At 48.5% G+C, this 19,184-nt stretch overlaps 1 protein-coding gene across 1 annotated transcript in view; it reads left to right on the forward strand.

Annotated features, from left to right (window-relative positions):
• The first annotated feature begins 16,412 nt into the window (after window positions 1–16,412).
• Window positions 16,413–19,184, forward strand: part of LOC148474593 (carbohydrate sulfotransferase 5-like) — a 50,840-nt gene continuing 48,068 nt past the window's right edge. Inside the window, exon 1 of the mRNA XM_088458362.1 lies at window positions 16,413–16,485. The gene's annotated coding sequence lies outside the window, so the exon portion shown is untranslated. The remainder of the gene's footprint in view (window positions 16,486–19,184) is intronic.

A 19,184-nucleotide genomic window follows, 5' to 3' on the forward strand; every position in this document is an offset into this window, starting at 1 on the left:
GTTTCTGTATAAGTATAAAGGTGGGTACACACCTGACAGATATATCTGCAGATCGAGTGACCGACCATCATCTGCATGCTGCAGCAGCTCGGGCCGGACTGAGGACGGGTAGGGGGCGTGGCCTAAACGTGGCCGGCGTGGCCACGCCCCCATCAAAAAAATAAATAAACATTTCCAATGCGGCGCTGCGTGCTGGGGAGGGGGGCACTGTGTGCCCCTCAGCCCAGCGCACAGCCAAAGGGGGGCACTATCAGCGTGAGCGCTCCTCCCCTTTGGCATAGGAGACTGCTCGGGCTGCTGCTTTAGCAGTCTCGAGACAGTCTCCCAGCGTGTGCTGGGCTGCTTGCTGTGGATGGGGAACTGTGCCGGACCCGAGTAAGTAGTACCCGCTCGCGGTTCCCCCTCCCCTCTCTGCACCCCTGTGTACGGGCGATCGGCTGATCGCCCGTACACACATGCCGATGGACAGATGTGTCTGCAGACATATCTGTTCATTGGCTGTGCAGCACAGCCAATGTGATATGTCTGTGAACGATGTTGTTCACAGACAGATCATCTGTACACACTGGCCGACGGGGGCACGATATATTGGTCGATCAATTGATCGGCCAATATATCGGCCAGTGTGTACCCAGCATAAGATGTATAAAGTCTAAAAACATGTATTAAATATACTTATAAAAACACAAAGGGGTCTATTTACTAAGTAGTGTTAGGAGACAGAGTGAAAAGTGATAAGAAAGTGATAAGGTGCCAACCAATCAGCTCCCAACTGTCATCTCACAGGTTGTGTTTGAAAAATGACAGTTAGGAGCTGATTGGCTGGCACCTTATCACTTTTCACTCTGTCTCCTAACACTGCTTAGTAAATAAACCGCAAAGTATCAGAAAACAAACCTCTTACAGCACCAGCTGAGAAATTAATTTCTATCTCTGCTTGTGTAAACGTTGGTAGCTGTCTGTGTGTGTCTAGAGATATCTACTGAGTGAGTGTCTCAACACAATGGCTCGAATCATTCAGATATTCGAATGATTCGAGTCACTCAACGTGTGGTGTGTCGAGACACCCACATCTCTACCCTCCCTGTCAGAGAGGAGAGGGAGGGACTGAGGCTCACATCTGAGGCAGTGAGAGACAGCCTCCAACGATCCCAGCAGCATGAACCATGGAGATTGTTAGCTGCAGAGATACAGCACACAGCAGCCAGGGGAGGCACAGCTTTTAGGATTTAAAGGAAATAAGCCACCAACGGAACAGCATTGAATGATTACCATTCGATGGCGACAAACATCGGTATGCTGCCATCGAATGATAAAAACACTACCATCGCAAGAAAAACATTGATGGTCTGCAAACATCGACAATTGATGTCCATCCCTAGTGGGTGTCCATCGATGGTTATCATAGATGGGTCCATTGATTACCATCGATGGCGTAAAAAAACATCTATGGTGAACCATCGATGGTTTGCACCCCTTGATGGCCACGGCTGCTGGGGGCACTGCGGGCCGTGTTCCAATCAAAAACAGGGCGGAGCTTAGCAGCTGCAGGGAGTGGGGCTAAACTGTCCCGTCAAGAAAAAAGAATAACCATTGGCTCCCACTCGTCCATCGATGGCGTCAGGATCACGTCATCGTAGCACCGCCCCTCGCTATGCAATGCCGAGATTACTGCATTGTGGAGCAGGGTGCGGAGCCACAATGACACAATTTAACGGGGATTGCATTATCGCATGCCTGTGCTGCCCACTTCACTGGGGAAGGTGGGTAGCCGCGGCTAGTTGGCCCCAGCTCCTTGGAGACTTGTTCCCCTTTCCTGGTAGTTCCGGGAGGGTAGGCAAGTATAGCCTAAGGTGAAGTTTGCCTGGTACTCCGTAGATGGGCCAGTATTGTGATATCCGTGTAACAGTCTACACATGGGCAAAACAGACAAGCAACTGTATATTAAGTAACTGCACATTGTAAGCTGTAGCGACAGCAACAAGTTTAATAAAAGTAAACAAATTCCGGATGCGATCACTTCTGCTGCTCGCTGGGAGGGACTCCTATCGGTGCTCCTGTCACAGCGACTCGGTAATAATACATTCAGGTGAATAAGGATTCCCTATTTCCTGTGATTTGCAGCGATAAGGTATCCTTAATATGTGATTAGTTTACTTCTACTGCTCGCTGGGAGGGACTCCTGGTGGCGTAAATATAAATTTAGCACCTTCTAGAGGATAATAGCTAAAGCTGATTGGTTGCTATGGGCAACATCTGCACTTCTATAAACCTGAACTTTAGTAAATATACCCCAATGAATTGAGTGGTTCGTTTTCAGGTTTAAGGCAGTGTTATATGCATTGAACCTTTTATGGAATTGAGACTAATTTATCAAGTAGCGTTTTTTTTTATGGCGACTTCTAACCCAGTAATTTATTGTAGAAAAAATAGTTGGAAAATCACAGAAGAACATAATACATTTTCATATATTTTCAAACTCAACACATCAGTCAATCTGCAGATATAAGATGTGTGCCCAGCTTATGAAAGAGCAGGTAACTGTAAAGCCATGCTGCACTGCAGGTGGGGCAGATGTATAATGTGCAGAGAGAGTTAGATTTGGGAGGGCCGTGTCCACAATAAAGCTGGCCAGCATTTGAGGACTACATGCAAAAGCAGCCGGTATTTACCCTGCGTGCCAAAAAAACTATGTATTTGTACTCCTTGTATTGCAACATGGTTTGTACACAGTTAGACCCCTTTTACACTGGCCAAATAACCTGGGTTATTGCCATGTCAACCCGTGGCTCAGTGGAAAAGGGGCCAGGGTTGGATTCCTGGGTCCAGTGACCCAGCTATCCATCCAGGTAGCGAGCAGAGTTGAACACGGGAACGACCAGTGTTACTCTGCATTGTGAACAGGTGACCCGGGTCCCATTAACACCTTATGGAGAGTTGTCTTACCGGCACTTGGAGATGATATCATCTCCATCCCCTCACTACACTAAGCTTGTGTCCATTTATTCTCCTACCTGCATCACTTTGTCCTCTTGCTTCAGCTACCTGAGCTCTGATCTCTAAACACTGTAGTACACTTCCTGGTCACATGACACATCCAAGGTGTCCATCAGTGCTTAAGACACGCCCCCATACTCAGAGGCATGCCTCTATTAGCTCTCTTTTTGTGCAGTTTAATGCCCATGGTGTGGCCCTGCCCCCAGCTCTGCAAGCAGTATCTGACTATACAGAAGCGAGCTGAGCTGTTGCTGACGAATCTCTTGTTTCCCTGCAGTCCCAGGGAGCTCCACAAAGCTGGTGAGTGTTAACTATAAAAATGATTATAAATATCTTCTTTGTATTCTAATAATTTTTATATCAATTCTCAGGCGTATGACAGGGGAGGCTCTGCCTCTCCTGCCTTCCCTGACTGCACATCCCTGCAGTAACGTCATATTATAGGCTGGGGAGTGGGAACAGAGGGCCTGATTCAGAGCCACTTGCTCTGACAGAGCGCTCGCTCTGAATCAGGGCCAGGCTTTTTTTTTTTGGAGTGGCCTCTTGGCCGCTCGCATAGCTGTGGGTGACCACCCACAGCTATAGCGAGCGGCCATGATGATGGTCGCAATGGTCAAGACCATCGTGACCATGGGGCTTGCGACGAGACCCTTGTGGTAGGGTCTCGTTCATCGCAAGCCCCAGAGAGCTTTCGGCTCTAACAGAGCCAGAAGCTCTCCACTGACATCACTTGTGATGTCAGTGGGGCCGCCCCCAAACGTAAGGCGTTCTCATGGGAACACCTCCGTTTGGGCAGCCACCCCCCGGCCCGCCCACCAAAGGGGGCGAGCTGTCACTCAACATCGACAGTTCGCCCCCTTTGGTGCAAGACTCGGAGCGATGGATTGCCCGACGCTAGCCGGGTCTCGCGCATGCGCACGACGGAGCTGGCTCCGATGTGCGCATGCGCTGTGGGCCACCATCAACCCGGTTGTGAGCGCTCAGCGCTTGCAACCGGGTCTGAATCAGACCCAGAGTTTGTGCTGCCAGAGGAGGCCGGGGAGGTAGTTGGCACAGCACTGGTGGTGGAGGAGCGCTGACTGATGACCACAGCCACAAGGAAACATTGCCATGGTGTCAGCTGGAACTCGGCTTCTGGGTTTGGATTGCTGGGCGGCTCCAGCCAGGAGATAGGAGGCTGAGAGCAGTGACTGCGCCACCTCTGTACACAACACACACACCATGGGGTAAGATGCTGTACGAGATCTACATGTGTCCGCATCACTGGAACACATGCAGACCGGGCCGTCATCCTGCATCCGGCAGCAGGATCCCCCCTCCCTCCTCCGGAGCACCCTGTACTCAGCCTGCACTTGCCAAATTTGACCACACACCCCATCCCAGTCTGAGTTTTCGACAACCTTGAGTATATCACCTCTACTGTATCAGTAAAGTCTTTCCCTAAACTAGTTGTTCACAAGCTCGATCCTTAAGGCATCTTAAACGTCCAGGTTTTACGGATATCCATGCTTAAGCACAGATGGTTAAATTAAATGGACTAAGGTACTAATTAAGCTACCTGCACTCAAGCATGGATAGCCTGAAAATCTAGACTGTTATGCTGGGACACATTTTTTCTGACAAGCTGAAACCCATCAGATATCATGGCAGATATACACTGTGAGACATTTTATAGTGAATGGCCACACAATATCTGCATTCCTCCCCTGGGGAGGAGATATTCCCATGTTCCCCCCTGTGATTTGGCATGTCCGACAGACCGATATTTTGAGTTCGATAAATCTATAATGTATTCCAAGCATTAAGATGCCTATCCACTAGATGATTAAAATGAGCGATTGAACAATAACGATATCGTTCGATAATCATTTGAAAATTGTTTGCAGATTGTTTAAAAAATTGGTCTTTTAGACATCTATCATCGGGCAAACATGCTGGCCAACCTGGTGATAACGTCAAGTTCAGCATGTTTGCAGATGATTGATTGTGCCTACACTGAACGGCTGTTCGGTCAGTGCAGGCACAGCACAGACTGACAAACAACTGCACGATTACAATGTCGTAATCGTGCAGTCTTTTGCCTGTCTTCTAGTGGATAGGCACCTTTTGTGTGCTTTGAAGGCCAAGTTTGAGTACCGCTGCCCTAAACATTACTACATGTAGTCAGACAGTGGCATCTTGTGGTAGTTTGTGGTCACTACATCTCTCATTTTACTATCTGCAAATACTGAGGTACATTCTAGTTATGTCACCATACATTTGAAAAAAAAAAAAATGAATTAGTGGTGTATAAGAGTAATTTTTTTATAGACATATGGCTTACTTTTGGAATATAAGAGAACTAGTACCAATGGTCCCGGGTGTGACTAGAGTGTGGAGTTTTGAGGGTGGCTCTAGGCTGATTTGAGGGGCTGTAAGTGAGGCATATAAAGAGATATAACGGGAAGTTCTGAAGCTGGCATATATAAAGGGGCTCTGAGGCTGGCATATATAAAGGGGCTCTGAGGCTGGCATATATAAAAGGGAATGATGAGGCACTGAGGCTGGCATATACAAGAGGGCTCTGAGGCTGGCATATATGAAGTAGCATGACAGGAGGATATGAGACTGGCAGGAGGATATGAGGACATGACAGGAGGACATGACAGGAGGATATGAGACTGGATATGAGACTGGCATCATGACACCCGGCTCTGAATCTGGCATACAGAATATAAAGGGGCATGACTGAGGGGACTATGAGGCATATGAAGTGGCAATACTGACCAGGCTCTGATGCTGGCATATATAAAGGGGCATGACTGAAAGGAATCTGAGGCACTTAAAGGGGCATGAGGGTGCTATAAGGCATATAAAAGGGAATTAGAGTGCACTGGGCTGGAATATAATGGGGCATGAGGGGGCTAAGAGATATATAAAGGTATTAGGGGGTGTGAGGCATATAAAAGAGCATGAGGGCGCTCTGGACTGGCATATATACAGGGCCATGCAGGGGCTCTGAGGCAAATGAGGGGCTATAAGGAATATAAAGGGGCATGAGGGACACCGAGGCACATAAAAAGGCATGGGGGGAGGCATATAAATTAGCATGAAGTAGCTCTGAGGCATAAAAATTTAACATGGATTAGGGTCACATGGGCCTGGGGCTGAAAATGTTCAAGGGCCTATAAGTAGAGGTGCTGTGACCAGTGCTGTGTGGGTGTGACCAGTGCTGTGTGGGTGTGACCAGTGCTGTGTAGGTGTGACCAGGGCTGTATGGGTGTGACCAGTGCTGTGTGGGTGTGACCAGTGCTGTATGGGTGACCAGTGCTGTGTGGGTATGACCAGTGCTGTGGGGGTGTGACCAGTGCTGTGTGGGTGTGACCAGTGCTGTATGGGTGTGACCAGTGCTGTGTGGGTGTGTTCACGCCCTACACTATCAGCCCCGATGTCTCCTTAAATATGCAAAGTATAAACATTTTATAATATTGTGTCTGTAAGAAAATTGTTAATCTGGTCCTGCATCCCTGGCCTCACACTCTGTCCAGGAATATGACAATGAAAATGTGGTAACCCTACTGTATGAAGGTTTAGTGATAAGAATCATATTCTGAAGCAAGTATAAATATTAATGAGTATTAGATTGTAAACTCTTTGTAAAGTACCATCTTGTAAATACAATAACAACAATAGAACATGAACTTGCCGTGTCTTGGCAAAATCAAAACAAAGCAATGTCTTTAGATTGAATCTAAGGCCAGATACATACTAGAACAATATCGGCATGACTTGTCAACTGGAACAACACTGTTTATCATGTAGTGTGTGTATGCACAATTGCGCACTCCCGTGCGTCATAACGTGGTGCACATCGTGTAGTGTGTGCTGCCAACCGGACGACCAGGCGATATGTCGTTCCGATTTTCCCCCTGAAGACGTCACCTCTTGCCACTCCCAGCCATTGATCTTTAAGATGGTTGTTCAAGTGTGTACAGGAGCAATGATAAATCGTATACGTTACATCATTCTGTCGCTTGAAGGATTATACAGTGTGTACACTCAATGTTGTTTGTTCTGGGCTAAAGGGAAGTTGAGTCAACCATCGAGCCAATTGCCCGTCGTTGTGATGTGTACCCGGCCTTAGACTACACTGAGATTACAGTATTTTACATGATACAGGGCCTGATTCAAACTGGGATGCTGGTCCGAATCGGTCGCAGCTGTCCGATGGCTGCTTTACTGAGGGCCTGATTCAATCGCAACTGCATTCGCTCACGGATCCCACTTGCTAAAATATGCTAATGGCTTCCAAATCACAGCCGAGCATAGGGACGCCCACCGCTGCCTTCTCATATCCGTACGACGACGTAGAACAGCGTAAACATCGGTAACATCAACGTACATCGGGCAGTCATGCAACATGTAAGTCACGTCTGATCTGCCTCACACACTGCGGCTGTTGTGACACACAGGGAGCTCTCATGCTGCACAGGAGAACGCAATGGCTGATTTATGCACGCCCACGAAATGGCATTTACATGATCAGACAGCCCTGCGTTCTAATTACCCCCCTTCCGTAATCACCCCCAACCGCTGACTACCTGTCACTCGCTTTGCGAGTGGTTCCTCTGTATGAATGTAATCACAATGCGATTGATGCTGGAGTTCAGTGCTGCGTTTGCGTATGCGCAAATTCAACAATCGCTCTTTCTGCGTAAATATCGGCATTGCGTCCCGTCTCTGAATCAAGCCCTGATCGTCTCCCTTTCTGGGGCGCAGCTTCACTGGCCTTGGCAGCTGGACATTCTAACTTTAGGGTTACGCAGATGTACGATGGCCCACGCGTTGGTGATCCCATGCTGTGTCTTCGGATGCATGCAGTGGATCTGAGAAGCCGGCAGTGACATAACTCAGATCTGCTGCTACCGAAGTACCAACCCCACCTGCGTATGCACCACACTGCACGTGCGGTGCGATCGCACTGCGATTACGGAAGCACTGTGGAAATCATCGCAGAGTGAGTGATGGGAGGTCAGCATTTGGGTGTGGTGATGGGGGAGTGGTAGGAGAAACGCTGGCGTACCTGTCCATTTGAACGCCGTTGCATGGACGTGCATAAATTACCCATATGCATATGCAGCTTCAGTACTCACAGCGGGCGACGAGAGTTGCGATTTCTGAGACTGGTCAGAGCTGCTGTAGTTGTGCATGAGGGTCCGATGTTACTGATGTATACGCAAGTCTGCGGGGTATTACAGATGTGAGAAAGCAGAGGTGGTCGTCTCTATGCTGGCCGAGCGGTTGCAAACATTAGCATATCTTCGCAACTTCGCTGTGTGCGTAATCGCAGCTGCGATCGCAATAGCGATCCGTGCTGAATCAGGCCTATGAGTAATATCCACAAGTACACAAGAATGCATTATGCTAGAAGTACATGGGTAACTTGTAATTGTACATTTGCTTAAACACTTCCCATTGTCACATGGCAGACCTGATTTCCTGAGGTAGGAAAGGGAGTGGTCTTACAGGAAAGGAGAGTTTCCTCACTGGAAGGGATAGATATGCAGATTAATGCATGGACTGAGTGGATTCATGCATATGCTAATCTGTCTCCAATTTGTAATCAAGAAAGTGAAAGTGGGGAGTTATGGTTGTTATTTGGTTTACTCAGGGCTGGTGGAGGTGCCATGGGGAAACCCCTCTCCATTGCTGTTCCCCTGTCAGGCTGGCATCCCAGGTTCACCTGCAAATACCATACACATTTATAAGGTCATCCAATAAAACACATCAATATTTGAAATAGATATTGCAAAAACCTACATCTTTACATATACAGGTTGAGTCTCCCATATCCTAAATGCTTGGGACCAGGGGTATTTTGGATAACGGAATATTCCGTGTTTTGGAATATTTGCATATCATAATGAGATATCTTGGGAATGGGACCCAAATATACACACAGAACGCATTAGTGTTATATACACCTTATACACACAGCCTGCAGGTAATTTTATACAATATTTATAATAATTTTGTGCCTTAGACAAAGTTTGTGTACATTGAACCATCAAAAATCAAAGGTTTCATTATCTCAGTCAAGCCAAAAATATTCCGTATTTCGGAATATTTGGATATGGGAGACTCAACTTGCATTGCAAAAGGCAACATTGAAGCAGCTTGTGTGGAATACTTACATAAACTATTCGCTGTAATGCTACAGAATAAGGTTTGATAGAAGATTGCAAATGTCTACTGTGTATGCATGCTTCTGAATATACTTGTATTTTACAGGTCCATTCATTATTTATCAGGTTTATTACCCACTAAATAGCAGATAGCTTTGCATTAAATTGCTCCAATCTTCAGAGCTATTTTACAACATGTTCGCCTACTCTCTTGGAAGTTGCGGGAGGCTCCAGATTTTTCGGTTAGCCCCCCTGGAAGAGTAGGCGTATCTCCTGCCCACGTCCTAGTGAAGTGGACGGGATGGGAAGATTTCACTGGGAATTTGCGGGTCTGTAGGGAGGGGACTAATAGCATCAATTATCTGATTTTCCCCAGAGGGCGTGGCCTAATGACGCCTAGAGTCTGGCCCCAAAACCTGTCAGCAGCACCTCCTCTACAGGCTGCTCCCAGAGAGGGGATTTCTAAAGTGGGTTAGTATGTTTTACAATCTTTGCTTGCATACAAAACGGGATAAAGGGAGGGAGCACAGGGGCACATGCCCCGGATGGACATCAAAAGCCGATGGTTAGCAACCTTCAATGTTCCTGTTGACTGTGCAAGAAAAGCAACAGTGCAGACAAGCTCCCAGTGTGTGTGTTAAGGTAAGTGACAGCTCTCCTTAGTTTGAAGTGGAACCAATTCTATACATTGGAAGAGGAATGGGTATGTAATGCCGCCAGCTCCCTCGTGCGCATGCGTGAGACCCACTACGACTGACAGCGCCGGTCGTAGCGGGTCTCTTTCCAAAGGGGGCGAGCTGTCGATGTTGATTGACAGCTCGCCCCATTTGGAAGGCGGGCCGGGGGGGTGGCAGCCCAAACGGAGGCGTTCCTATGGGAACGCCTGCCATTTGGGGGAGGCCCCACTGACATCACTAGTGATGTCAGTGGAGAGCTTCCGGCTCTGACAGAGCCAGAAGCTCTCCGGGGCTTACGACAAGTGAGACCCTACCCTAGGGTCTCGTCGTAAGCCCCGATGGTCGCGATGGTCTCTGACCATCGCGACCATCACCCAAGCGGTCGTTAGAGCTGTGGGTGTTAACCCACAGCCTAACGACCGCAATAGAGGCGGGCGGTCAGGATGCAAGTGGCCGCCCAGGTTCTGAGCGACCGCTTGCATCCTCCGACCGCCTCTGAATGAGGGCCTAGTCTGCATTCCACATGTGCAGATATGGGGCTGCGATATTGCTCGCAATGCCCCAAACACTAAAGCATGATTGACACTCTGCTGCTGGCATTTGGTTGGTGGTGACAGGAAGCGTTACAAAAAAACGGGGGATGTCGGCCCTGTTTGCTGGGTATGCCGAAGCCAGTGGGTGCGTGATGTAACCGGACATTCTGGGTAACCACAGATGACCAAAGGTCACGCAGATGATCAGATATTGCATCCTCCGATGCAGCAGCGGATCACAGAAGCCGGCAGCGAGCGTCTTTTATCTCAAAACTCATCCTGCAGCATTTACATATATTAGCATATAACGACGCTGCAGCAGTACTAACTGTGTCCATCTCTGAATCGGACCCTAAGCCAAGTACAATCCAGGTATCTCATTTGTTACATAGATAACCCATGCAATTTTAAGGTTTAAATTAAAATCATTCTTGCCTACTCTCCTGGAACCTGCGGGGTGCTCCCGATTTTTCGGGTAGCCCGCCGTACCCCTTAAAGAGTAGGTACTCCTCCAGCATCCCAGCCACTGCCTAGTGAAGTAGGCAGAATAGAAGGAATAATACCGGGAATCCGCGTATCCATGAGAAGGAGGCGGGGCCTAATGTAGCAATTCTATGATAATTATTTAATTTTGCTCCACCCCCTGTTCAAATATGCTTGATTCGCATCATTTTGCTGCAGGGATGCGGTGCCTAATGGCGCAAATAGTCCGCCCCTTCCCCCGTCACTGCCCACATGCATCTCCTCTATGGGCTTGTCCCAAAGACAAAATTACAAAAGTAGGCAGGTACTGTATGTTCTACATATATATCCTTTGAGGTATATTGTAAAAGGTGCAATTATTTCACGGGGTTCCAACAAGGCTGAGATGTTTATAAAAAAGCTTAAATGTCCATTGTTTATATGTAATTAGGGCCTGATTCAGAGATGTATTTTAACCCGATGGTTAGTTTACATGTTTAGGGGTGTGTGCATGTGCAGAACGGGTCCTGCGATCTCACTTGCAGACCCCCCCCCATTGCTGAGGCATTTGGGGGCGGAGCGGGGGCGGGCTGTTCACTGTTCCCGAAAACAGGTGAGTGCCAGTAACTTTTGTAATCTGTAGCCCGTAGGCTACAACGGCTAAGGCCATTTAAAGATGTTGTTAGTTACCGAGGCCAAGCTTGCCCGGTACATTTGGCATTTATGCAGCCACCATGGAAACCTAAGGAGGCTGCGCTTTTGCAATCAAAAACATAGATACATTCAGGGGATCCCCCATAGATGCAGCCAGGGGATCCTTAATAGTTGCGGGCATCCCCTGAAAATGTGTGTTTACAGGGAACAGCCTGCAAATATTCTTTGATAAATATGCCCCTTGCAGGGACGTGCAGTCAGGGTAGGCAGGGAATGCAGAGCCTCACCTGTCATACTCTCTCCCTTATCATACTTCCTGTCATGCTCCAGAGTTTTGACACAAGAATGATTAGAATAATACATGGAATATTTATAACATCTTCTTTGTTTATTGTAATAATTTTGTAGTTAAAAGTAAACTGGCCAAATCTGTGGAGCTCCCTAGAATTGCAGGGAGAGACAAGAGATGAAGCAATAAGAGCTCAGCCTCACCTCTCAGACACTGCTTGTGGAGCTAGGGGCGGGGCGGGGCCACACCACGGCCAGTAATACTGCACAGAAAGTGAGCCATAATAGGCATGCCTCACTGTGGGGGGAGGAAGAAAAGAGACAGTCTGTGATGCAGGTGGGAGAATCAATGGACACTGAACCTTACTGTAGTGAGGGGAGAGTTACAGTGAGTACAGGGTGAGACAGGCTCCCAGCACTCGGGGCTCGATTCAGACCCGCTCGCTAGATGCGTTTGCACGCAGCAAAAGTATGCAAATCCGCTATCGCACGCCCAAGCATTAGCACGCCCACTATGTCATGGCGTGCGATCGCGTTGTGCATGCAGACGCCCACCAGCCTGTCTTAAGACGCCCACTTATGCACGTCATCTCCAGGATGTGTATGCAACCATCGGTAACATCGAGTACCATCGGAAGCGATCGCAGCACTTGTCTGCCTGTTAATACTACACCCAGCAACCAACCAGCTTGAAAGTAGAATTATTTAATATATTTATTTACAAAATATAAAAATAGAATCAATCTGGTGGTGGCAGCAGAGGCGCAGAATATAACAGGCACCAGATGCCGCACCACGTACTGAAGAAAATCAGGATTAACAATACTGGAACACATGAGCCAAATACTCTGACAAAGGTCTGCGTTACAGGATGAAGTCTGACGAAATCCCGATGTCTTAATCCCGACTTGGAACTAAAGATAAGCATCTAAATCCCAATGCCTATCTTTAGCCCGACGATGGCTTCCCGACAGACGGATTCCCAGGGAGGGTTAGGGTTAGATTGTGGAGAGGGGGGGTTAGGGTTAGTCACCACTGGGGCGTGGTTAGGGTTAGGCACCCCCCCCGGGAGGGCTAGGATTAGGGTACGGGGAGGGTTAGGTTTAGGCACCACCAGGAGGACTTAGGGTTAGGCACCACCAAGGGAGGGTTAGGGGGGGGGGAGGGTAGGACCGGTTGATTTACCTACACCCATCTGGATTCTTCTTGTTCGGGCTTCCGGCATCGGTATTTCACCCGGCGGGATTTCATACCCAACCCCTGCGTACAGAGCTCCCTTATACAGGGAAAGCAATTTCAAATCTAATGCCTTTTGATGACATCAGCAGTCACATGACCATTACTTAACATTGGCCCTCATTCAGAGCCGTACGCTCTGAGCAGAGCGCACGCTCTGAATGAGGGCCGGCCTCCATGAAAATGGAGCGTCCTCCTGGACGCTCGTATAGCTGTGGGTCACCACCCACAGGCTATACGAGCGTGCAGTTTGATGGCCGCGATGGTCTTGACCATCGCGACCATCGAAACTGCGAGCCGGAGCCTGCGGTTGAGGTTTTCAACCGCAAGCTCCGGAGTGATTTTGGCTCTATCAGAGCCAAAATCACTCCCACTGACATCACTAGTGATGTCAGTGGGCCGGCTTCTGACGGGAGGCGTTCCCGTGGGAACGCCCCCGTCAGGGAGGCACGCCCACCAAAGGGGGCGTGCTGTCAATCAACATCGACAGCACGCCCCCTTTGATCAGACACAACGAGCGAAGGACTTTCCTTCGCTCGTCGCGTCTGGCGCATGCGCACGACGGAGCTCCCTCCGTCGTGCGCATGCTCAGTGCAGAACATCGACCCACTTGCGAGCGGACAGCCGCTCGCGAGTGGGTCTGAATCAGGGCCATTGTCCTCAGAACCACACGCCTATTCCGATAGCCTGCAACCTGCTGAGAGTAAGCCGGCAACAGGACATTAATGGGAACTGAAGAGATCACTGCGTGTCTGACAGCTTGTTCCTTTACGTGTCCCTGGAGGTGATGGAAACCAGATTCTTTCAGAGGGACACTTTCTGCACCTTTATATAAGAAGGGATATACACTATTTAGGGGTCTATTTACTAAGCAGTGTTAGGAGACAGAGTGGAAAGTGATAAGGTGCCAGCCAATCAGCTCCTAACTGTCATTTTTCAAACACAGCCTGTGAGATGACAGTTGGGAGCTGATTGGCTGGCACCTTATCACTTTTCACTCTGTCTCCTAACACTGCTTAGTAGATAGACCCCTTAGACACATTTTGGCCATGTCATAAGTCAAACACATAAAAGAGACACTTGTAGCAAATGAGGCTAAACCAAGCAGTATTTTTGTAGAAAAACTGAACATTTGAGATGAATAACGTGGGTGATCCGAGAGAGCTGAGGTGGCTTCTTTGAGGTGATGTTTTGGCGCTTTCCACCTTGGATTTCAAGCTGGACCCTCAAATGGCTCTACCAATAACTGGAATGTGTCTGTGCCCTCATAGCGTGCGTGGTTGTTAGAAATTTCTGATTAAGGTCAGGGCTTATGCAAGTGCGTGAGGCTGCGATGGTATTCGGTTGTACCGATGGTTTTGCAGTCTTGCTAAACATTACGGATGTGTGGCAAGTAAAGTGGGCGTCCTTGTGTAGTGCTGCGAGGGAATAGTGATCGCAATGAATTAGCATACTATCGCAGTTGAACTACGTGCGTAATCACTATTGCATATACGCAGCTACATATGATAGTGAATCAGGTCCTTAGCTCATTACAAGAGTAGCCAGCTCTGTCTGATTTACATGGACCTGCCCACAGAATTTATAACACCAATATTAAATGCAAAACACTCCTAGTTTGGGATTTAATATTATTTTCCTTTTACTCCACACCAGAGAGATATGCTGCTTACCTCTTGCACCTGGGTTGGTCTGCCCCTGGTTGATATCTGAAGATATGAAAGTCTTCTCTATGGGGATTGTTTTAGCGAATTATAGCAGAGTCTTAATACGTAACCCTCATAATAACTGTATAAGAAAATGCAGTAAGCCTCTGCACACTGGCGTTTTTGGAGGGTTGAACACAAATCTTGTCTAACAACAGTGGCGTAACTACTGCCCCCGCAGCCCCCGCGGTGGCTTGGAGGCGCTGGGTAGCTTGGGGGCGACGGGGGCAGTAGTAGTAACTACGGAGGGTGCGGGAGGTGCGGTCGCACCCCCTGCACCCTCCATCTGCCGGGCACCCGCTGAGTGTGTTACCAGCGGGCGCCCGGCTCCTATTCAAACCCCCGGCGGCAGCCGGAGGGCGGAGCTCCCTCCGTCTTCCGGGTCCCGCAGGGCACTATGGGAGTGATGTAATGACGTCACTCCCATAGTGCCGAGGAGCGGACGCCGGGGTATGGACGGCAGCAGCACTGGAGCGGGGATAAAGGTAAGTGTTTGTGTTTTTTTCTTTTGTGTGTGTGTGTTTGTGTGCGTGCGGAGGGAGGGAGCAACTACAGGCGGCTAACTACAGGCAGCTAACTACTAGAAGGGGCACTACAGGGGGCTAACTACTAGAAGGGGCACTACAGGGGGCCCTGCATAATGGGCACTACTACAGGGGGCACTACTTTAATGGGCACTACTACAGGGGGCCCTGCATAATGGGCACTACTACAGGGGGCCCTGCATAATGGGCACTACTACAGGGGGGCATTGCATAAGGGCACTACTACAGGGGCATTGCATAAGGGGCACTAGTATAGGGGGCATTGCATTTTGGGGCACAACTACAGGGGGCACTGTATAAGGGGCACTAATTTGATACACAGTTTACAGGTTATAAACTATGTTCCCAATAATCTGGTTTTACACGTACATAAAAACTGTGCAACCTGTCTTGAGCTGAGGTGACGGACTGGCAGGAGCAGAAAGGAGGGTTGGTGAAGTAGATCTGTCAGGGTGGGATGTAATGGGCATTACTGTTTGGCATAATGTGTATTTGGCATTACTGTGTGCACAATGTGCTATTAGGGGCATTACTGTGTGGCATAATGTGTAAGGGGCATTACTGTGTGGCATAATGTGTTGTATGTGGCATAATCTGTTGTATGTGGCATTACAGTGTGGCATAATGTGAAATAGGGGCATTACAGCATGGCATAAATTTGTTATAAGTGCTTTACTGTATGTCATTATGTGTTATATGTGGCATTATTGTGTGGGATGTGTAAGGGGCATTGCTGTGTGGCATAATGTGTTGTAAGGGGCACTCCGGTGTGGCATAATATGTTGTAAGGGGCATTCCGGTGTGGCACACTGTGTTATAAGTGGCATTACTTAGTGTGTCATAATGTGTAAGGCACGTTGCTGTATCATGTAACCACACACCTTAAACTAAGTCTTTGGGAGTGTTTGATCTTAGAGGGTGGGTGGGGGGGGGCGCCTGAAACTTTTTTGGCATGGGGGAGCAAAATTTATAGTTACGCCACTGTCTAACAATATATAGCTGTGTGTGTGCTTTTTTGTGTTCCTGGGCTTAGTAGCACAATAAATAAGCATTGTAGTGTATGGAATATTCACATAGACATTCCAAAAACCCTGTTTTTCAAGAATACATACAAACTTTGCAGCTCTCTTCCCCCATAAAAAACGAATGATCTGTTCAGAGGTCATTTCCTCAGTTCCTACTGTTATCTGTCTCCGCCCCAAGCCTTAACGCTGCAGTGTCAGGTAAGATGTGGTATTTATATACACTTTATAATTCTATCCATTACTCTGAATGATTTTGTTATTCATACGGTGCCTGTTCTCTACGCTCTCCTCATACGGTGCCTGTTCTCTACGCTATCCTCATACAGTGTCTGTTTTCTACGCTATCCTCATACAGTACCTGTTCTCTACTCTCTCCTCATACAGTGCCTGTTCTCTACACTATCCTCATACAGTGCCTGTTCTCTACACTATCCTCATACGGTGCCTGTTCTCTATGCTATCCTCATACAGTGCCTGTTCTCTACGCTATCCTCATACAGTGCCTGTTCTCTACGCTATCCTCATACAGTGCCTGTTCTCTACGCTATCCTCATACGGTGCCTGTACTCTACGCTATCCTCATACAGTGTCTGTTCTCTACGCTATCCTCATACAGTGCCTGTTCTCTACGCTATCCTCATACGATGCCTGTTCTCTACGCTAACCTCATACAGTGCCTGTTCTCTACACTATCCTCATACAGTGCCTGTTCTCTACTCTCTCCTCATACGGTGCCTGTTCTCTACTCTCACCTCATACGGTGCCTGTTCTCTTCGCTATCCTCATACAGTGCCTGTTCTCTACGCTATCCTCATACGGCACCTGTTCTCTACGCTATCCTCATACGGTGCCTGTTCTCTACGCTATCTTCATACGGTGCCTGTTCTCTACGCTATCCTCATACGGCGCCTGTTCTCTACGATATCCTCATACGGCGCCTGTTCTCTACGCTATCCTCATACGGTGCCTGTTCTTTACGCTATCCTCATACGGCGCCTGTTCTCTACGCTATCCTCATACGGTGCCTGTTCTCTACGCTATCATCATACGGTGCCTGTTCTCTACACTCTCCTCACATGGTACCTGTTCTCCATCCTCTCCCCACATGGTGCCTGTTGTCTACGCTGTTCTAATACGGTGCCTGTTGTCTACGCTTTCCTAGTACGGTGCCTGTTCTCTATGTTATCCTCATACAGTGCTTGTTCTCTACGCTGTCATAATATGGTGCCTGTTCTCTACGCTCTCCACATACGGTGCCTGTTGTCTACACTCATACAGTGCCTGTTCTCTACGCTCTCCTCATATGGCACCTGTTCTCTACGCTGTCATCCCACAATGCCTGTTTTCTACGATGTCAACATATGGTGGCTGTTCTCTACGCTGTCATCATACGGTGCCTATTCTCTATGCTGTCGTCATACAGTGCCTGTTCGCTACGCTCTTCTTATATGGTGCCTGTTCTCTACGCTCTTCTCATATGGTGCCTGTTAGCTACGCTCTTCTCATACGGTGCCTGTTCTCTACGCTGTCATCATACGGTGCCTGTTCTCTACGCTGCCATCATACGGTGCCTGTTCTCTACGCTGTCATCATACGGTGCCTGTTCTCTACGCTGTCATCATACGGTGCCTGTTCTCTACGCTGTCATCATACGGTGCCTGTTCTCTACGCTGTCATCATACGGTGCCTGCTCTCTACGCTGTCATCATACGGTACCTGTTCTCTATGCTGACATCATACGGTGCCTGTTCTCTACGTTATCATCATACGGCGCCTGTTCTCCACGCGGTCATCATACGGTGCCTCTTGTCTACCTCATACGGTGCTTGTTCTCTACGCTATCCTCATACGGTGCCTGTTCTCTGCGCTATCCTCGTACGGTGCCTGTTGTATACGCTTTCATCATACGGTGCCTATTCTCTACGCTATCCTCATTAAGTGCCTGTTCTCTAAGCTATCCTCATACGGTGCCTGTTCTCTGCGCTATCCTCATACGGTGCCTGTTCTCTGCGCTATCCTCATACGGTGCCTATTCTCTACGCTATCATGATACGGTGCCTGTTCTCTACACTCTCCTCACATGGTGCCTGTTCTCCATCCTCTCCCCACATGGTGCCTGTTCTCTACGTGATCCTCATACGGTGCCTGTTCTGTACGCTATCCTCATACGGTGCCTGTCCTCTACGCTATCCTAATACAGTGCCTGTTCTCTACGCTGTCATCATACGGCGCCTGTTCTCTACGCTGTCATCATACGGCGCCTGTTCTCAACGCTGTCATCATACGGCTGGTTTCTACCCTCATACAGTGCCTGTTCTCTATGCTGTCATCATACGGTGCCTGTTGTCTACCCTCATACAGAGCCTGTTCTCTACGCTGTCATCATACGGTGCCTGTTCTCTGCGCTATCCTCATACGGTGCCTGTTCTCTGCACTATCCTCATACGGTGCCTGTTCTCTGCGCTATCCTAATACAGTGCCTGTTCTCTACGCTGTCATCATACGGTGCCTGTTCTCTACGCTATCCTCATACTGTGCCTGTTCTCTACGCTCTCCTCACATGGTGCCTGTTCTCCATCCTCTCCCCACATGGTGCCTGTTCTCTACGCTATCCTCATACGGTGCCTGTTCTCTACGCTATCATCATACGGTGCCTGTTCTCTACGCTGTCATCATACGATACCTGTTCTCTACGCTATCCTCATATGTTGCCTGTTCTCTACGCTATCCTCATACGGTGCCTGTTCTCTACGCTATCATCATACGGTGCCTGTTCTCTACGCTATCCTCATACGGTGCCTGTTCTCTACTCTCTCCTCATACGGTGCCTGTTCTCTATGCTGTCATCATACGGCGCCTGTTCTCTACGCTGTCATCATACGGCGCCTGTTCTCTAC

Source organism: Taudactylus pleione, unplaced genomic scaffold (genome assembly GCF_031769625.1).
Source record: "Taudactylus pleione unplaced genomic scaffold, aTauple2 ptg000828l, whole genome shotgun sequence".
NCBI classification, from domain to species: domain Eukaryota; kingdom Metazoa; phylum Chordata; class Amphibia; order Anura; family Myobatrachidae; genus Taudactylus; species Taudactylus pleione.